Genomic DNA, 18,172 nt, shown 5'->3' on the forward strand with positions numbered 1-18,172 from the left:
TTAATATTTTTAATTAAAACAAAAAATTCAGTATTATTTTTAACTCCATTTGAGTAGCCAGTTATCCTAGCAGTGTTATTCATCAGACCACTATTTCCTCCAAAGTGCATAATGCCATCTGTGAAACATACCTAGTTTCTATCCATGCATGGGTTTCTTTCTGACCTCCTAGTTTATTTACCTGCCTCTCTATTAATACCAGTATATCTCAATTACAGTAACTTTGATCTCTGGTAGGGAAAATCTCCCCATGTCTTTTCTCCTCCTCTCCAAATCTTGCTGGGTATTCTTGACCCTTTGCTTTTCCATACAAATTCATTATCAGCTTATCAAGTAACATAAAACAAAGAAAACCCTGTTAGCAGGTTGCAATTGCAGTGCCTTCCTAAGTAGAGGATAATGAACAGCTTTATGATACTGAATCTTTCTTTCCATTCAGAAACAATGTGTGTATCTGTCTTCTATGTTCTTCAGTAATATTTCATAATATTCATCCACTGGACCCTGGCAGTATTTGGTTAGATTTTACCTAAAAGGTACTCTGAGTTTTGATACTTTTGAGAATTATTCTAGTCTACTGCCATTTTCTAAGTTATTGTTAAAGAGTTTTCTATGTTTCTCTAGTTTCTATCTAGCAGTTCTGCTAAAGTCAGAATTTGATGAGTTTTTCAATAGGTCCTCTAGAAATTCTTTAGGTAGAACACATACCATCTGCAAATACAGGGTTTTCATCACAATGCTGAATAGGAAGTGATGACAGCTATCCTGTCATTAAATCCCTTATTTTAAAATAATAATAAAATCCCTTATTTTAATCCTGATTTTCAAACACTTTGAAATCTTCCCCACTAACTAGGATATTTTCTGTACACTTATAATAGATATTCAGAGGTTTCTTTCCAGGGCTCACTCTACTTTGAATAGGCATTTTTATGTTGAACAAGTGTTGAATATTATTAAATGCCATTTATGCTACATTAATCATAACTTTCCTTTTTATATTTAATGTAATAGATGATATTAACAGTCCTAATACAGAATACTTACACACTCACAGAATAAAACATACTTCACAATGATGTATATTGCTAAATTTTTACTAATTTTTTTTTTTTAAAGATTTTATTTATTTATCTTTAGAGGGGAAGGGGGAAGGAGAGAGGCAGAGAAACATCAATGTATGGTTGCCTTCCCTGCGTCCCCTGCTGGGAACTGGCCTGCAGGGAACCAGCCTGCAACCCAGGCATGTGCCCTGACTGGGAATCGAACCGCGATTGTCTGGTTCGCAGGCCCGCACTCAATCCACTGAGCTACACCAGCCAGGGCTTTACTAATATTTTATGAAGAATTTTTGCATCCATGTAAAATGAGACTGGTCTTTAGTTGTCTATTTTTATTTTTCCAAAATTTGGATTGTACAAAGATAGACTAGCTGCACCAAACAAGATTTTCTTCTTTTTCTAATTCCTGAAACCATTCTTAAAAATTAGAAATTATCTTTTCTTCAATTGGTAAAACTGTATGAGCCTAGTCTATTTTGATAGAATAGATTTGATTATCACCTCACTATCTTAACAGACAACAAAGTCCATTTTGTTTATTTCTTCTTGCGTCAATTTTATTTTCCAATAAAAGGTGTCAATTCATTTAAGTTTCCAAATTTACTGGCATAGTGCTGTTCAAAGTAATTTTACAATTTTTTAAAGTTCTATTTATAGTTAAATCTCATTTTATATTCCTAATTGTGGTTGTGAATTCTTTTATTTTTTTCATCAATCTTGGTAATATTTGTCTCACAGATCTCATATTCCTCATATAACTGAGGAGTTTTTCTTTCATATTTTCAAATTTCTCTTTTATTTTCATTTTCATCATGTTTACTTCTTTCTACTTCTTATAACTTTATTCCATGTGACTATACCCTACAGGATTAAATACTGTATTGGTGTCTCAGACACCAACAGATCAGTTATTTCATGCAAAGGTATATTTAGCAAAGACTATAGCTTGGATTAAAAAGTATAAGTTTAGCACTTCCGCCAAGATGGAGGCATAGGTGGAAACACTTTGTGTCCTTGCACAACCAAACCTAAAAACAACAAAGTTTTAACAACAATAAACACAACCTAAACCACACGGAAAATCGACGATATGGAGTCCGAAAACAATGAAATGCTCAGCTAAACGGGTGAGAGGGGCGAAGCCAGCAGCAGAGCTGGTCAAAGATCCCCCGACCTGGGTGGTGCACAGGCAGCCTAGGTCACAGATCCCAGGTGCGGGCTAGCTACTGGCGGACACAGGGAAGAGGTGCAGCTGGCTGTCTGCAGTCAGTCGAGCATTTGCACGCAGATAAACCAGTGAAGAGGCGAGCATTGAGACTGCACGGTGCAGAGCAGTGGGCTCACACATTTGCCCTTAGATAAACAGGCGAGGCAAGCAGTGAGGTGGAATGGGCGAGTGGCAAGGAACTCCTTTGCTCCCCCTCTGACCTAGCCCCCACATACTGCATCACAACCCAGCGACCTGGGTGACCCCGCCCTGGTGAACACCTAAGGTGCCTCTCCTCATATGTAACAGGCACAAACAGATAAAAAAAAAAAATGCCTCAAGAAGAACTCAGAGCCCCAGAGGCAATAAATCGAAGCGATGAAGAAATAGCCAAACTTTCACATGCACAGTTCAAAACTCTGGTGATCAGGATGCTCACACAACTGGTTGATTTTAGTCACAAATTAGAGGAATATATGAAGGCTAAACTAATTGAAATGAAGGGAAATGCACAGGAAACCAATAGTAATGGAAAGGAAAATGGGACTCAAATAAAGGGAGTAGACTAGAAGGAAGGAAAAAATGACCAAACAGGAAAATATGAAGAAACAAGAATTCAAAAAAATGAGGAGAGGCTTAGGAACCTCCAGGACATCTTTAAATGCTCCAACATCCAAATTATAGGGGTACCAGAAGGGGAAGAGGAAGAGTCATGAGTGGAAACCTTATTTGAACAAATAATAAAGGAGAATTTCCCCAATCTGGCAAAGGAAATAGACTTCCAGGAAATACAGGAAGCTCAGGGAGTCCCAAAGAAGTTGGACCCAAGAAGGAACACACCAAGGCACATCATTATTACATTAGCCAAGATTAAAATGAAAGAGAGAATTCTAGAAGCAGCAAGAGATAAGGAAACAGTCACCTACAAAGGAGTTCCCATCAGACTGTCAGCTGATTTCTCAAAAGAGACCTTACAGGCAAGAAGGGGCTGGAAAGAGGTATTCCAAGTCATGAAAACCAAAGACCTACAACCAAGATTGATCTATCCAGCAAAGCTTTCATTTAGAATGGAAGCACAGATAAAGTGCTTCTCAGACAAGATCAAATTCAAGGAGTTCATCATCACCAAGCCCTTATTATATGAAATGTTAAAGGGACTTACCTAAGAAAAAGAAGATAAAAAAGATGAACAGTGAAAGGACAGCAAACTCAGTTATTAAGAACCACATCTAAAACAAAAGCAAATTAAGAGGACAGCTAGATCAGGAGTGAACCGTAGCAATGAAGATCTCGTGGAGGGTTAGCGACAGGGGAGTGGGAGGTGTAGAAAGGGGGAGAAGGTACAGAAAATAAGTAGCATAGACAGTAGATAGAAAATAGATAGGGGGGAGGGTAAGAATAGTAGGGGAAATATAGAATCTAAAGAACTTGAGACACGTGTTCATGAACTAAAGGGGGGAATGGTGGGGGAGGGATGTGCAGGGTGGAGGGGAATGGAGGGGGGAAATACAACAAATGTAATGGCATAATCAATAAAATAAAAAAATATATTAAAAAAGTATAAGTTTAAAAAAGTAACTCAGCCCATGGCAGTTGCTCTGAATCTATGATCTGTGAACCAACAAAAGACTGAAGCTAATTCGGGCACTGCAAACTTTCATGTCTGGGTGGTAGAAAAATCCATGTACATAATCGCTACTTTCAGAACTGCATTCAAGACACTGCTTCCTTCCTTGCAATGATGATTGCCCCTGTTACTGGGTTTTATTTGAGGTTCCTAATATCTTCCATCATATATAAATGCTTTTAACTTCTATATCGCTTTCATCCCCCTAGTACTGAGTGGCTTGGGAGTTCTGCCCAGTGGATGACATGGCATCACTCTTCAATGAGCAGGCACTGTTGGACTGTCCACTGTCTCTATTTAGGAGTGGCTAGGCCTCAGAAACCTGCCTCCTAGAGGAGGTTTCTCCCTCTAGACCCAAGTGTGGCTCCTATACAACCCACACCGAATTTTAGCGCCTTGCAATTTCAATGGAGCAGACAGTACTCTACCTATACCTAAAGGACATGAAAAGATTCTTTTTTCCATACACCGGTGCCTAGAAAAACACCAGTGTCATTCCAGGCCTATGTACCATGGCCACCTTTGTGGCTTGCCTACAGTGTGAACTGAGTTCATGCTCCTTTGAGTAAGGCCTGGAGTCCTGCGTCTAAAGAAAGCAGCTCTTTCTTTAGACACAGCACTATACCATGGACAAAGCCAGGTAGACTCCCATGGTAAAAATTCTCCACAGTATAAGGCTTAAAATCCCTCACACAATCGGTGACAGAAAACAAGTTTGTACAACTAAAAAAAAAAGAAAAAAAGAAAGTCAAAATTCCACATTCTCTTAATAAGGTATTAACCAGTCCTAACAGAAAACATTAGCAACATATGATTGCATTCACCTAGATATTACTACAGGCCACAATCTTTTATACCAATTCAACTGTTTTTCATAAATTTTCAACAAACATATGGAGGACAAAACCTGATCTGAAATAGTGTAAGTCTATTTATAGTCTCTCAGTGTTCAAAGGAAATAAAATTTAGTGTCTATTTGGAATGTGTACAAACCTTTCATTCTACTAGAAGAGAAAATAAAATTTCAAATATTCACAATCTTATATCTGATTTTCAATATAGCAACACAATTTGCCACTCAAGGGAACTTTATAATAAACTAAATGGCAAAACAAAGATTCTTTTTTTACAGTGTGAATAATCCCTCCTACTTATTCTGTACATGCCTACTTTTGAATTAAGGATATAACTGATTCCAACTTTTTATATTGGGCAGTATCGCTTTTTACCACGTTGCATTAATTTTTCGAAATAGGCTTGTCAGAACCCAATGAAGAAGTTTTCTCCCTCTTCTCAGTTTGGTCCCAGTACACAAGCAAAGATGACATGTATTTAATAGCAACGCCTGCATAGTCTAGCAACTTCAAAAATGTGTAAATTGAAGGTACAAAGACATACACAGACCACAGATAGTTCCTGTTGATAAGTTTTATTAAAATTTTAAGTAAATAAAAACAATGAATGAGTAAGAGCGTGCACAAACTTTTACAATTATAAGGCACAAGGACATTAAATGCTGGCAGAACTTTATTTCTCCCAATGAATATAGACTACAAATTGCTAACAGATAATGCTGCTTAAATTTCCCACCTGGAAGTTATCTTGGAAATGAAAAGGTAATAGGTAACTTTCATACCTAAAAGTCAGTAGTAATAAAAAAAGTAGTTTTAAGATTAGGGAGAATAAACACTCTTCTGTAGAAAATCTTCTTAATATTATACATCATTTAGCAACTGAAATCTTTCCATCCTTTCCATCTTTTAGCTATGGAGCCTTAAATTCAAGAACGTACCCTGAAGACAGCATAATCTTTTTCCCCATGTAGAAAATTTACTGGGCAGAAAATACGGAAATACTATTTAATTATCTCAGCACAATAGTAGTATATCCCACATCTTTTAAAAAATACACATTTAGCCCTGGCTGGTGTGGCTCAGTGGACAGAGCACCGGACTGCGAACCAAAGGGTCAGTGGTTCCATTACCAGTCAGGGCACATGCCTGGGTTGTGGGCCAGGACCCCAGTTGTGGGCATGTGAGAGGCAACCACGCACTGATGTTTCTCTCCCTCTCTCCCTTTCCCCTTCCTCTATCTAAAAGTGAATAAAGTCTTAAAAAATACACATTTAAAGTTTCTAAGGTGGAAACTGGGCAGTGTATATGACTATCATTAAACAATTCAACCATTACATTTTAATTTGACTAGTACTCAACCATTACATCTTAATCTGACTAGCACTCAAAGAATTTTTTATCAGTATTCTCCACTATATTCTTATGTATTTGCAAATTATTTGACATGGAAAAATCACAGAAATTGGTAATAGAAGGAAAGGGGGGAGACGGAAAGAGGGAAGGGAGGATAAAAGAGGGAAACAGAAGGAAGAAGGAAAAACAAAAGAGGGAGGAGACAGTGAAGCAACCTAGAGGAAGTAATCAGTGACTCTGTCTTACAGGGCAGGTAGAGTTCTCCAGGTAAGTAATACAGGCAAGAACCTTCTAAACAGGACAAGGATAATGAAAAGCAAGATGTGCACATTATACTCAGGTAACCCTAGGTGTTTCCCCCTGCCCCCATCCCTGACCAGCTAAGTATGCATGAGAAGGTTTGGTTAAATAAGATGCTATAATTTGAATATTTGTGTTAATTCCCAAAATTCATGTGTTGAAATCCTAACCCCCAGTGTGAGGGTACTAGAGGTGGGCCTTTTGGGAGGTACTTAAATCAGGAGGGTCAAATCCTCAGGAATGGGATTAGCCCTCTTATCACAGAGATCCCACAGAGCTCCTTGGCCTCTCCTGCCTCTTAAGACATAGTGAGAAGGCCCCATCTATGAGCCAGAAAGTAGGTCCTTGCCAGCCACCACAGTAAAATCTGCCAGAATCATTATCTTGAACTTCTGATTTTCAAAAGTGTAGCAAATAAATTCCTGCTGTAAGTCATTCAGTCTATTGTGTTTTGTTATAGCAGTCTAAATGGACTAAAACATAAAGGTTTAAGAGTTGAAAAAAAACTGACCAAATAGGTCCATGCATGATCTGAGCATTACAACATCACACTTAAAGGAGGAGAAAACACTGTGGAGCAGAGAAGCTGAAGCACTGACCACCTCTCAAAAACAATATGTGGCTGGTTTGGTAGAAACGATGAAATGAATGTTTTCTTAATTAGAGAACCTCTGGCCAACAATCTAAGGTCATGGTGCACTGTCTGCTAACCCCACTACATTTACAATACTCATCACTTGCCACTTACTGTTTCCACAATAAAACTTTTAGGAACTGCCACCTTATGCCATTATAAGTGTACACAATTTTGAAGAGCTAAGTAAAGGAAAAGCCAAGTGTATACCCCTCCATGACACATGCACTCAGCTTGCCTTTGAATACTTGCTGAAAACCCAGCAAGCTGTGTTCTTCAAGGATGGCAGAAAGCAACCTCAGTCACCTCACAATGTCCTGGGGGGCCATTCTGACTATGTGGACAGCTACACAAAGAAGGGGGGGTAAATGGAGTAGGGAGGAGGAGAGTGAAAAGGAAGCCATAAAAGGAAGGAGAAGGGAGTGAGAGAGAGAGAGGTGGCCAGCCAGACTGATCTCTGGAGCTGTGCATGGAGGGGAGCAAGCTGCAAGTCCCCAGACATAGCCTTTCCTCTCTGCTTCCTAGCTTGCTCAAATCATCTACTTTCTCAAACTATCCTAAAGAAAGAAGTGGGGCTAAGTTCATACCATGCCTGCCATCTGTGAGTGTACTGGAGCATGCAGTGAAGCCAATTTAAAAAACAAAGGAGACTGGGAAGTGAGTGTATGGAACAGTGGTTAAGTATATTTACTACCTTACCTGTTGAAGACCCCTTTATATCCATGATCACCACTAGTTTAACATCTGTTCACGCTACATCATCAGATGTTCATGCAATTTTATCAGAAGAGTCGATGATAAGCCAGGATGGGAATTAATTTCCTCTACGTGATTTAGAAATATTTAGAACAAAACTCAGTAGTGAAGCTAAAATCTTGGCAGTCTATAAAGAATTAAATACATTCCAAGGTGACTGAAAAAAATCACAACAGTAGTAAATCATCACTTACTGCTTCATCATAATCATGAAGAGATTTCTTTCCCCAGAAAAAGGCCACTGGGGAAAAAGAAAGTTTTCTCTCTGAAACTATTTGTCATAATTTTAAAAAACAAAAGCATACACAAACCATCTCAAAGAAGAAAGAAATTGCTCAAAAAGGAGCATTCTTGCAATAGAAGCCACAATTACTAAAATAATGCTTCCTGAATATTATGCTAGAATTCAATGCTTCATGATGTTCTCCTAATTCTGGAGCAATGGACTACTCCAAATCCACGTAATCGGTGAATACCCAAATATTGGCTGAGAAGAAATAAAACAAATATGAGTAACACACTGAAGGTGTCAGGCCTAATGAGTCAGTCTTGAGTAAGTTATTTTAAAGACAATAAATATATGCCAACACAACTATCTCATTAACTGTTAGTTTTCATTTCTAAATGTGATAGAGTACATGCCAAACATTTGGAAACAAAATGAAAAGCACATAAAATGTTAAAAATGTACATAGTTAAATAAACTTGACAGTAAATAAAGATAAAGGTATTATAAAAGTGTATGTGATAACACCTCACAGGAGGATATACCCAGGAACCTTTAGGCATCTTCTAGTACACTCCTAAAAAAAAATCCTTGTCCTGTTCTCATAAAAGTAAATCAGCTAGATTTTGACTGACAACTAGATGTTCATAAGATTACCTCCACATAAAATCACCCATTACTGCTGCTTTGAATGTTATTGGCTTATCCATAGAAAGGTGCCTTTTTTAAGCACATCAAAAACAGTCAGGTATTGGCAGTTTCACGTGGTTCAACTGAAAAGTTACCATTTAAAATGTAGTATGTGCCAGGTGTTGTGATAAATTAACATGCTTAACCTTGTTTAATTTTCATAGCTTCATGAGAATCCCACATAATGTCAATTCCTATGCATACAGTATTAATATTCCCATTTTGATATAGATGCCGGCACATTCAAGTCCACTGGGTTTGCTCCACAAAAGGGAAAACTTTCAAAGAGTAACATGGTTTCAATCATGCCCTACTCCAAACTGGTAAAGTAAAGCCATGTTACTTTAATAACTGTTTAGACATCTGTCTCTTCCAACAGACTTTGGCCTCTTTGAGGTCAGAGACCTTGCCTTATTCATCTTTATATTTCCAGGGCATAAGGCAGTATCTGATTAGCACTTAAATAGTTTAATTAGATGAATTATTGAACTCAAATATTAGATTAATTAATTTAAGGCCTATATACATTCAGTACTGTATAAGCCATGGTTTCCTGCCCCCAAACAACTGATTAGAAAGCAATGCACATGACAACATAAATTATTAAGTGAAATTTTTAAAACGGCAGATATTTTTGGTAAAGTGATATTTCAGATAATAATAATAGCAGCTCACATTTAATACTGTGCTTACTAATTTACACTGGTTTAACCATGAACAATCTTGGAAGGTAGGAAGGTACATTATGATCTCTGTTTTACAGATGAAGAAAATGAAGCACTGCAAGGTTGGGAAAATTCCAGGAATCACATAGATCAAATGTGTTAGAGCTGAAATTCCAACTTAAGTACAAATAAAACAATTGTTTCTGTTTGTTTTTCTCCCCTGTGTTTAAACTCCATTTTCTCTTTCACAAGTCCTACAAGTCAGACTTCTAACCATTTTTGTAGCATGAACCTTTTGGCAGTCTGGTAAAGTCTATTGATCCCTTCTGAGGATAATGTTTTTAAATGCATAAAATTAAGTTCATAGAATTTCAAAGGAAAGCAGTTTTACTGAAATACAGTTACAAAGATATTTTTAAAAACAAATTTGTGTTATCACAATTTATGTACATCTTCATTAACTCATTAATAAGATGTAATGAGAGATTTAAGTGTACTACAGTTTCAGTGTAGTTTGTGAACATAAACAGTATTTCAAGATAGCTGCAACAAAATACATGATACAAAATATATGTATTTCAACCGATGATAAAGCCACAGATACCTAGTACTACTGGGGTTTGTTGCCTAATTCATAATGTAAGCAAATGCTAAATTTCAAAGGTTAAGAAAATAAAGGTATAATGTTTTCCTATGAGTTCAGAGACTCCCTGAAATCCAGTTAGATGACTTCAGAATCATCTAACCTCAGCTGTAAATTACAACTCATCAAGCTCCCTCTTAAAGCACTCATCAGGGTCCTTCTTCACATCTTGGCTAGGAATTTTGGGAATGTGCCTTAACCCTTAATAGAATAATCAGCACTTGACAGCAAGGCAGAACCCGTGTACCTGGAGGGCACCTGTGGCAGCACCGCACATAAAGTGGATGGTAAAAGGTTTATGGGATAAAAATATCAGGCACCTTCTAGAAGCTTTAAAAAATTTATAGCTGTCCTTCAATGCACCAAACCTTTACCTAACTAGCTCAACTGCTTTAAAATAAAACTCTCATTACAATCCTGAATTTTCATGTAAAAGAACACTTCTCCCAATGATCTTATAGAAACACGAGTCTCCAACCTAGAGGTAATTTCAGTGACAAAAATGAGTAATTTTTAAACTGTGAAGCAAAAGCATTAATTAGTAGGGACTATGTCTTTAGTATGTTTTATGGGGAACTAAATGAAAAAGGCCTCTCTCAATAAGTACTTTTAAAATGATTAATATAAAGGTAATTAAATTATATAAGCTAAAGCAAAAAATGAACAAGAAAAGGATGACCAGTGACCATCTTAGTCAGTTATAGTCTTGCATAGTTTACCTGTGTAATGCTTTGCTTTCCAAGAGCTTATTCTACCCATTTCTACAATTATGAGAAAGAAAAGCTTTAACTGCACCAAGGTGAGGCAAGCACCCACTGTGACACTGCCAACGAGGGTGCATGAGATTCCTCTCAAGATCTCACCTCTGAAGCCAAAGAAATGACAAAGTCTTTAGAAATAGAAGTTTAGTGATAAATGGAATACTGAGTAAACCTGATAGAAGCAGAAAAAAATGCATTTAACTGACTGAAGAGTGATGTTTAAACACCAACAAAACTTAATTACCCTTTTAGGCTCGTAAAGGGAGTCCGGGAAATGGGATTGTTTACTCCTAGAAACTTTCAGAAATTGAACAATGACCAAAGTGATAAAGTAAATTTAAACTCTAAAATTGCTTTCTGAAACAAAAGCAATCCACAAAAGATGTCATTTACCTAACGAGGTAGAGAACTAACTACTGTTGTTCGAAGAACTGTAACTTAACCTTGAGGTAACCAAATAGTTAATTTGAAGTAAAATAAACAAAACCAAACAACTTCCTAAAGAAAGGCACTTCAACTTAAGGAGCATATTCCTTATGAATGAAAGAGGAATCTCCTCAAATGCAACCTATGAACACATGGGTTTCCCGTCAGACAGCCACAGCAGTGCTCCTGCTCAGCGATCCTCTGAACACAAACTTGGCCTTTTCCCTGGCAGAGAACATAGCTTTGATGACTCTGAATTCAGTAAAAGAACTAACAGTTTTAAGTAGATAGCCTGAGTGTTATAAACACTCCCAGGTACGTCTAAACAATTTCTGAAGAGTGGTGTCAGGCCAAAGTATAAAATGGCTGTGGCACCATACAAATAAGCATCTCAAATCTGGCCATGCTCACCTTTGCAAGGGAACCATAAATTCAGTGCTCCCTCACTAAAGAAAGGGTTTAGAGAATTAGAGAATGCCACCTGGTAAACCACACATGCTTCCACTCTCTGTGGTTACCTGTCTTGAGTTAAAATCCAGATCACTGGTCAAACAGGAAATCTTCACTGGGTTTACTCACCCACAGTCCAATAAAAAGACACAATATCCAATTTTATAAGAATGTAGCTACAGAAAAAGAGAGAAGACTAAGAGTTAACAAAAGTCTAGCCCTGCCCTCTGCCATAAATTTGCTATGTGGGCTTGAAAACTCAGTTTCTTCCAAAAATACATGAAGAAAGAGGAGGAAAGTACTCAAACCAGATGATTTCCTCAGATAACTTCAAGCAGTAAAACTCCACAATCTATGGAATATCCAGCTTTCTTCACAAAATAGATGATGTCAAGAATGCAGGCAACTCGACAAAAGACAGTGACAGGCAGCACAAGCAAACCGTCCTCAACAGAAATGGGAATTTCAGACATGAAATTACATTTTCCAGATTTTTGCAGAATACCTAGTTTAAAATGTCATCCCTAGAATTCACAAAATTGGATGTCAAATAAAACAGCTCATATTTAAAAAAAATAAATACAATGTGATCTGCAGAGCTCAATGCAAATTTAAAACTTCACTTCTCATTACTGGTTGCTGGATTTCATCTATGAATGTGTTGACCTTTTTTTATATCTTCCTGACACAGGCTGCCAGTTTTGGTTTACTTAGCAATAATCAATTCACTAAGAAAAAACAGACCTTTTTCATGGTATTATTTCAAAATTTAAAAGAGATTTTGACAGGTCAAACATCCCTTGGAATAGTAAAATCAAATCTTTCTATTCCAAAGTAAAATGATAAAGAAATTCTCATTGATATATTTATTTATTTTGTTGTTCTATTATAGTTGTGCCAATTTTTCCCCCATTGCTCTCCCCTACCCAACCCACCCCCCACTCCCTATCTCCACTCTGTTGTCCGTGTCCATGGGTCCTTTATACAAGTTCCTTGACTAGACACTTCTTCTCTTCTCCCATTACTCCCTTCTCGCCTGCCCTCTGATCACTGTCAGACTGTTCCGTTTCCATGTCTCTGGTTATATTTTGCTTGCTTGTTTGTTTTGTTGATTAGTTTCTACTTATAGGTGAGACCATGGTATTTGTCTTTCCCCACATGGCTTATTTCACTTAGCATAACACTCTCCAGTCCCACCCATGCTGTTGTAAACGGTAGGAGTTCCTTCTTTCTTTCTGCTGCACAGTATTTCATTGTTTAAAGGTCCCACAGGTTTTTGATCCACTCATTTACTGATAGGCGCTTAGGTTGTTTCCAGCACTTGGCTATTGTAAATAACGCTGCTATGAACATCGGGGTACACATGTTCTTCTGAATTAGTGTTTCAGGATTCTTAGGGTATAATCCCAGCAGAGGGATCACTGTATCAAAAAGCAGTTTCGTCCTTAGATTTCTGAGGAAATCCCATACTGTTTTCCACAGTGGCTGCATCAGTCTGTGTTCCCACCAAGAGGGTACTAGGGTTCCCTTTTCTCCACATCCTCACCAGCACTTGTTCTTTGTTAATTTGTTAAAGATAGCCATTCTGACTGGTGTGAGGTGCTATTTCATTGTGGTTTTAATATACATCTTGCTGGTGGCTAGTGATGTTGAACATTCTTTCACGTCTTTGGGGCCTCTGTATGTCCTCCTCAGAGAAGCATCTCTTCACGTCCTTTGCCCATTTTTCAATTGGACTGTTTGTCTTCCTGCTGTGAAATCATATCAGTTCTTTTATATATTTTGGAGATCAAACCCTTGTCCAAAGTATCATTGGCAAATATATTTTCCCATACAGTTAGTTCCCTTTTCATTATGATGTTTTCTTTAGCATCTTTTAATTTGATGTAGTTCATTTATTTATTCTTTCTTTTATATCCCCTGCCATAGGAGATATAGTGGCAAAAATATTGCTGCATGGTAAATTTTATTGAGTATATTCTTCTCCAGCACTTCAATGGTATCACAAATTATATTTAAGTCTTTAATCATCTTGAGTTTATTTCTGTGTATAGTGTAAGTTCATGATTGAGTTTCATTTTTTGTATGTATCTATCTAGATCTCCCAAAACCATTTATTGAAGAGGCTATTTTTATTCCATTTTATGTTCCTGCCTCCTTTGTCAAATACTAATTGATCATAGAAATGTGAGTTTATTTCTGGGATCCCTATTCTGTTCCATTGACCTGTGTCTGTTCTTATGCCAGTACCAGAATGTTTTGATTATGGTGGACTTGTAATATAGTTTGATATCAGGTATTATGACCCTTTCTACTTTGTTCTTTTTTCTCAAAATTGGTGTGGCTATTTGGGGTCATTTATGGTTCCATATAAATTTTTGAAATGTTTCTTCTAACCCTGTGAAATATGTCATTGGTATTTTAATAGGGATTGTGTTGAATCTATAGATTGCTTTTGGTAGTATGTACATTTTGATGATGTCAGTCCTTCCATCTATGAACACAGTATATGCTTCCATTTATTTGTGTCTTCCTTAATTTCTTTCCTCAGTGTTCTGTAGTTTTCTGAGTATAGGTCTTCTACCTCTTTGGTTAAGTTTATTTCTAGGTACTTTATTTTTCTTGTGGCTATGGTAAATGGGATTTTTTCCTATTTTCTGTTTCTGATATTTCAATGGTGTACAAATATACCTTCGATTTCTGAATATTGACTTTGTAAACTGCTGTTTTGCCAAAATGACTTACTGGGTCGATTTGTGAATTCTATACTGTTTTCTATGTACATTATCATGTCTCCTGCAAACAATGAGTTTTACTTCTTCCTTTCCAATTTGGATGCCTTTTATTTCTTTTTCTGATTGCTGTGCCTAGAACTTCCAAAACTATGTTGCATAAAAGTGGTAAGAGCAGACACCCTGTGTTGTTCCTGATCTTTTTTTTTTTCTTTTTTGGGGGGGGTTTGAAAAATTTTTGTTTTTTGTCTATTGACTATTGGTGTTGCCTGTAGATTTCTTGTATTCAGTGTTTATTATGTTGAGGCATGCCCACTGTATTCCTACTTTGCTAGTGTTTTTATCATAAATGGATGCTGTACTTTATCAAATGGTTTTTCAGCATCTACTGATATGATCATACAACTTTTGTTTCATTTTATTTATGTGGTATATTACATTTATTGAACTGTGAATATTGTACCATCCTTGCATTCCTGAGATGAACCTCACTTGATCATGGTCTACGATCTTTTTAATGTATCACGGGATGCAGTTTGCCATTATTTTGGATTGAACAGAGGATTTGGATGAACAGAAGATTTTAGTGTCTGTTCATCAGTGATACTGGCCTACAGTTTTCTTTCTTGGTGTCTCTTTCTGGTTTTGGTACTAAGATAATACTGGTCTCATAAAAAGAGTTTGGTAGTCTTCCCTTTTCTTGAATTTTATGGAATAGTTTGAGGATAAGAGCTCATAGTTATTTTTTATAATCTTTTGCATTTCTGTGGTATTGGTTGTAATTTTCCTCTTTCACTTCTGATTTTATTTATCTGGGCCCTCTCTCTTTTTTTCTTGATAAGTATGGTTAAAGGTTTGTCAATTTTATTTATTTTTTCAAAGAAACACCTGGATTTACTGACATTCTGAATTTTTCTCTTAGTCACTGTCATTTAATTCTGCTCTGAACTTGATTATTTTCTTCCTTCTACTTGCAGTAGACTTTGTGGGGTGTTTTTTTTGTTATTGTTGTTGTTTGTGTTTTGTTTTGTTTTTTGTTCCTCTAGTTCTTATTGATGTAGAGTTAGGTTGTTTATTTGAAGTTCTTCTCTTTCTTTTTACATTAGGTAGGCCTGTATTGCTATGAATCCCTCTCAGAACTGCCTTTGCTCTGTCCTATAGGATCTGGGCTGTTATGTGTTCCTTTTCATTTGTTGCCAGAAACTTTTTGATTTCTTCCTTGATCTTTTTGTTAATCCATTCGCTGTTTAATAACATGTTTTTCAGTCTCCATGAATTTCACTGTTTTGGGTTTTTTTTTTCCTTGAGGCTGGCTTCTAGTTTCAAGCCATTGTGGTCCAAGAAAATGCTTGATATGATTTCAATTTTCTTGAATTTTTTGAGGCCTGTTTTGTGTCCTATCATGTGGTCTATCTTTGAAAATGTTCCATGTGCATTTGAAAAGAATGTATGTTTTGCTTCTTTGGGATGAAATGTTCTGTATGTATCAGTTAAGTCCATTTGATCCAGAGTGCTGTTCAGTGCCACAATATCCTTATTGATTCTTTGTTTAAAAGATCTATCTATTGTTGACAGTGGGATGTTAAAATCCCCTAGTATAAGTGTATGGCTGCCTATATCTTTCTTGAAGTCCTCCAAGATTTTCCTTATTCATTTGGGTGCTCCTATGTTGGGTACATATATGTTTACAATATTTCTATCTCCTTAATGGATTCTGCCCTTATATAATGAAGTGTCCCTCTTTCTCTTTTTACGGCCTTTGTTGAAGTCTAATTTGTCAGATATAAGTGTTGTTACCCCAGCTTTTTTTCCCTTATCCATTGGCATGTCATCTTTTTTTCCAACACTTCATTTTCAGTCTGTGTAGGTCTTTTGTTCTGAGGTGGGTCTCTTACAGGGAGCATACATATAGGTCATGTTTTCTTACCCACTCAGCTATTCTATGTCTTTTGATTGCAATATGTAATCCATTAACATTTAAGGCTATTATTGACAGGTAGTTATTCATTGTTACTTTCCCATTTGTACCTGTTTTCCTCTCTCTCTCACTCTCTTCCTTCCTCTTCTTATAGCAATCCCTTTAGCATATCTTGCAGTGCTGGTTTGGTGGAGGTATACTCCTTTAGCTTTCTTTTGTCTGGGAAACTCCTTATTTCACCTTCCACTTTAATTAAGAGCCTTGGTGGGTACAGTCGTCTTGGTTGCAGCCCTTTGCTTTTCATTGCTGGGAATATTTCTTGCCATTCTCTCCCCAGCTGCAGTGTTTCTGTTGAGATCAGCTGTTAGCCTTACTGGAGCTCCATTGTATGTTACTATGTTTCTCCCTCGCTGCCTTTAAGATTCTTTCCTTGTCTTGAAATTTTGCTATTTTAATTATTGTGTGTCTTGGAGTAGGCCTCTTTGGGTTCATCTTGATTGTGACCCTCTGTGTTTCCTGGACTTACGTGACTTCTTCTCTCATCAAATTAGGGAAGTTTTCCATCATTACTTTTTCAAACAAGTTTTCTATCCCTTGTTCATCTTCTCCTTCTGGTAACCCTGTTATATGGATATTATTACATTTCAGGTTGTCCTCCTAAAGCTCCATTAACATTTCTTTGTTGTTTCTGACTCTTTTTTTGCTTTGTTGCTCTATCTGAAAAATTTATTATCTTGTCCTCTAGTTTACTGATTCAATCCTCACTTCATCTAAACTGCTCTTAATTCCTCCCCCTGTCTTCATTGCAGATATTGTATTTTTCATCTTCTCCTGGCTCTAATTGATAGTTTCTATGTCCTTTCCATGCTGGCGTAGTTTCCAGTAAGTTCCTTGAAGCATCCATGGAGTTCTCTGAAGTTCTCCCTGAGCTCCTTGAACATATTTACAACCATTATTCTGAACTTGATGTATGATAGTTTGGTTACCTTGATTTCACTAAGAAGTCCTTCTAGAGTCTCCTTTCTTTTAGATTATGGGTTGTTTCTTTGTCTCCCCATTTTAGGTGACTTTTCCTGTTTGTTTCTGTGTGTTATTGATCTGCTTTGACTCCCCATCCTTGTGGTGTGCTTTTCTGTAGTAGCAGACCTGTGGGACTCAGTGATGCAATATCTTTGATCACCTGAGCTTGATGCTCTTGTGCTTCTTTTTATGCTGTTTATGTGGGCTCTGTGGTTATAGTTAGCTTTTGGTTGTTGTTGGGTCATTCATTGGTAGATTCTCCCTCAGGCTGACTGACAGATCACTCCAGGCACCATAGCTTGAAAACTGTTGTACTGGTGCTGCCAAAACAGAAACCAAACAGCCAGGAAACAGACCCACACCCGCAAAAACAATGCCCCCAATTACACTATCAACAGCAAATGAGCCAGTATTTATGAAGGTGTAAAGAGATTAAGACTATTATAAGAAAGGAAAAACAAATATGAGATGACTTACAGAAAGAAAAGAGATTTTGTGAGGGTAGAGAAAGGGGCAATAATAAGAGTAAGAAATAGAGATAAGGCAAAAAGGGAAAGAAAATAGAATTTACTTGATAAATAATGAAGAGAGGAGGGAAGGTGGAAAGGAGTAAGGGATGGGAAGAATATAGTATTAGGTTAAAACCAAAACTGAAAAAAAATGTATGTGTATGTATCCAATAACAGAAGGAACAGAAAACCACAAATATAAATATGCATATCAAATAATAGGGATGCAATTGTAGGAAAAGCTTTTCCACAGCAATATCAACAACCAGTGAGCTAAGATTTATACAGATGGGATGGGAATAAGAGGGACAAAGGAAAGAAAGGTCTAGAGGAAAAATTA

General features: G+C 37.0%; 1 protein-coding gene across 5 annotated transcripts in view; it reads right to left on the reverse strand.

Moving 5' to 3' along the window:
* CADPS2 (calcium dependent secretion activator 2) overlaps positions 1–18,172 on the reverse strand; it is a 621,734-nt gene that overhangs the window by 441,740 nt on the left and 161,822 nt on the right. The gene's annotated exons all lie outside the window — the stretch shown is intronic.

This window comes from Artibeus jamaicensis, unplaced genomic scaffold (genome assembly GCF_021234435.1).
Source record: "Artibeus jamaicensis isolate MK-2021 breed Jamaican fruit bat unplaced genomic scaffold, CSHL_Jam_final contig_540, whole genome shotgun sequence".
NCBI lineage: Eukaryota > Metazoa > Chordata > Mammalia > Chiroptera > Phyllostomidae > Artibeus > Artibeus jamaicensis.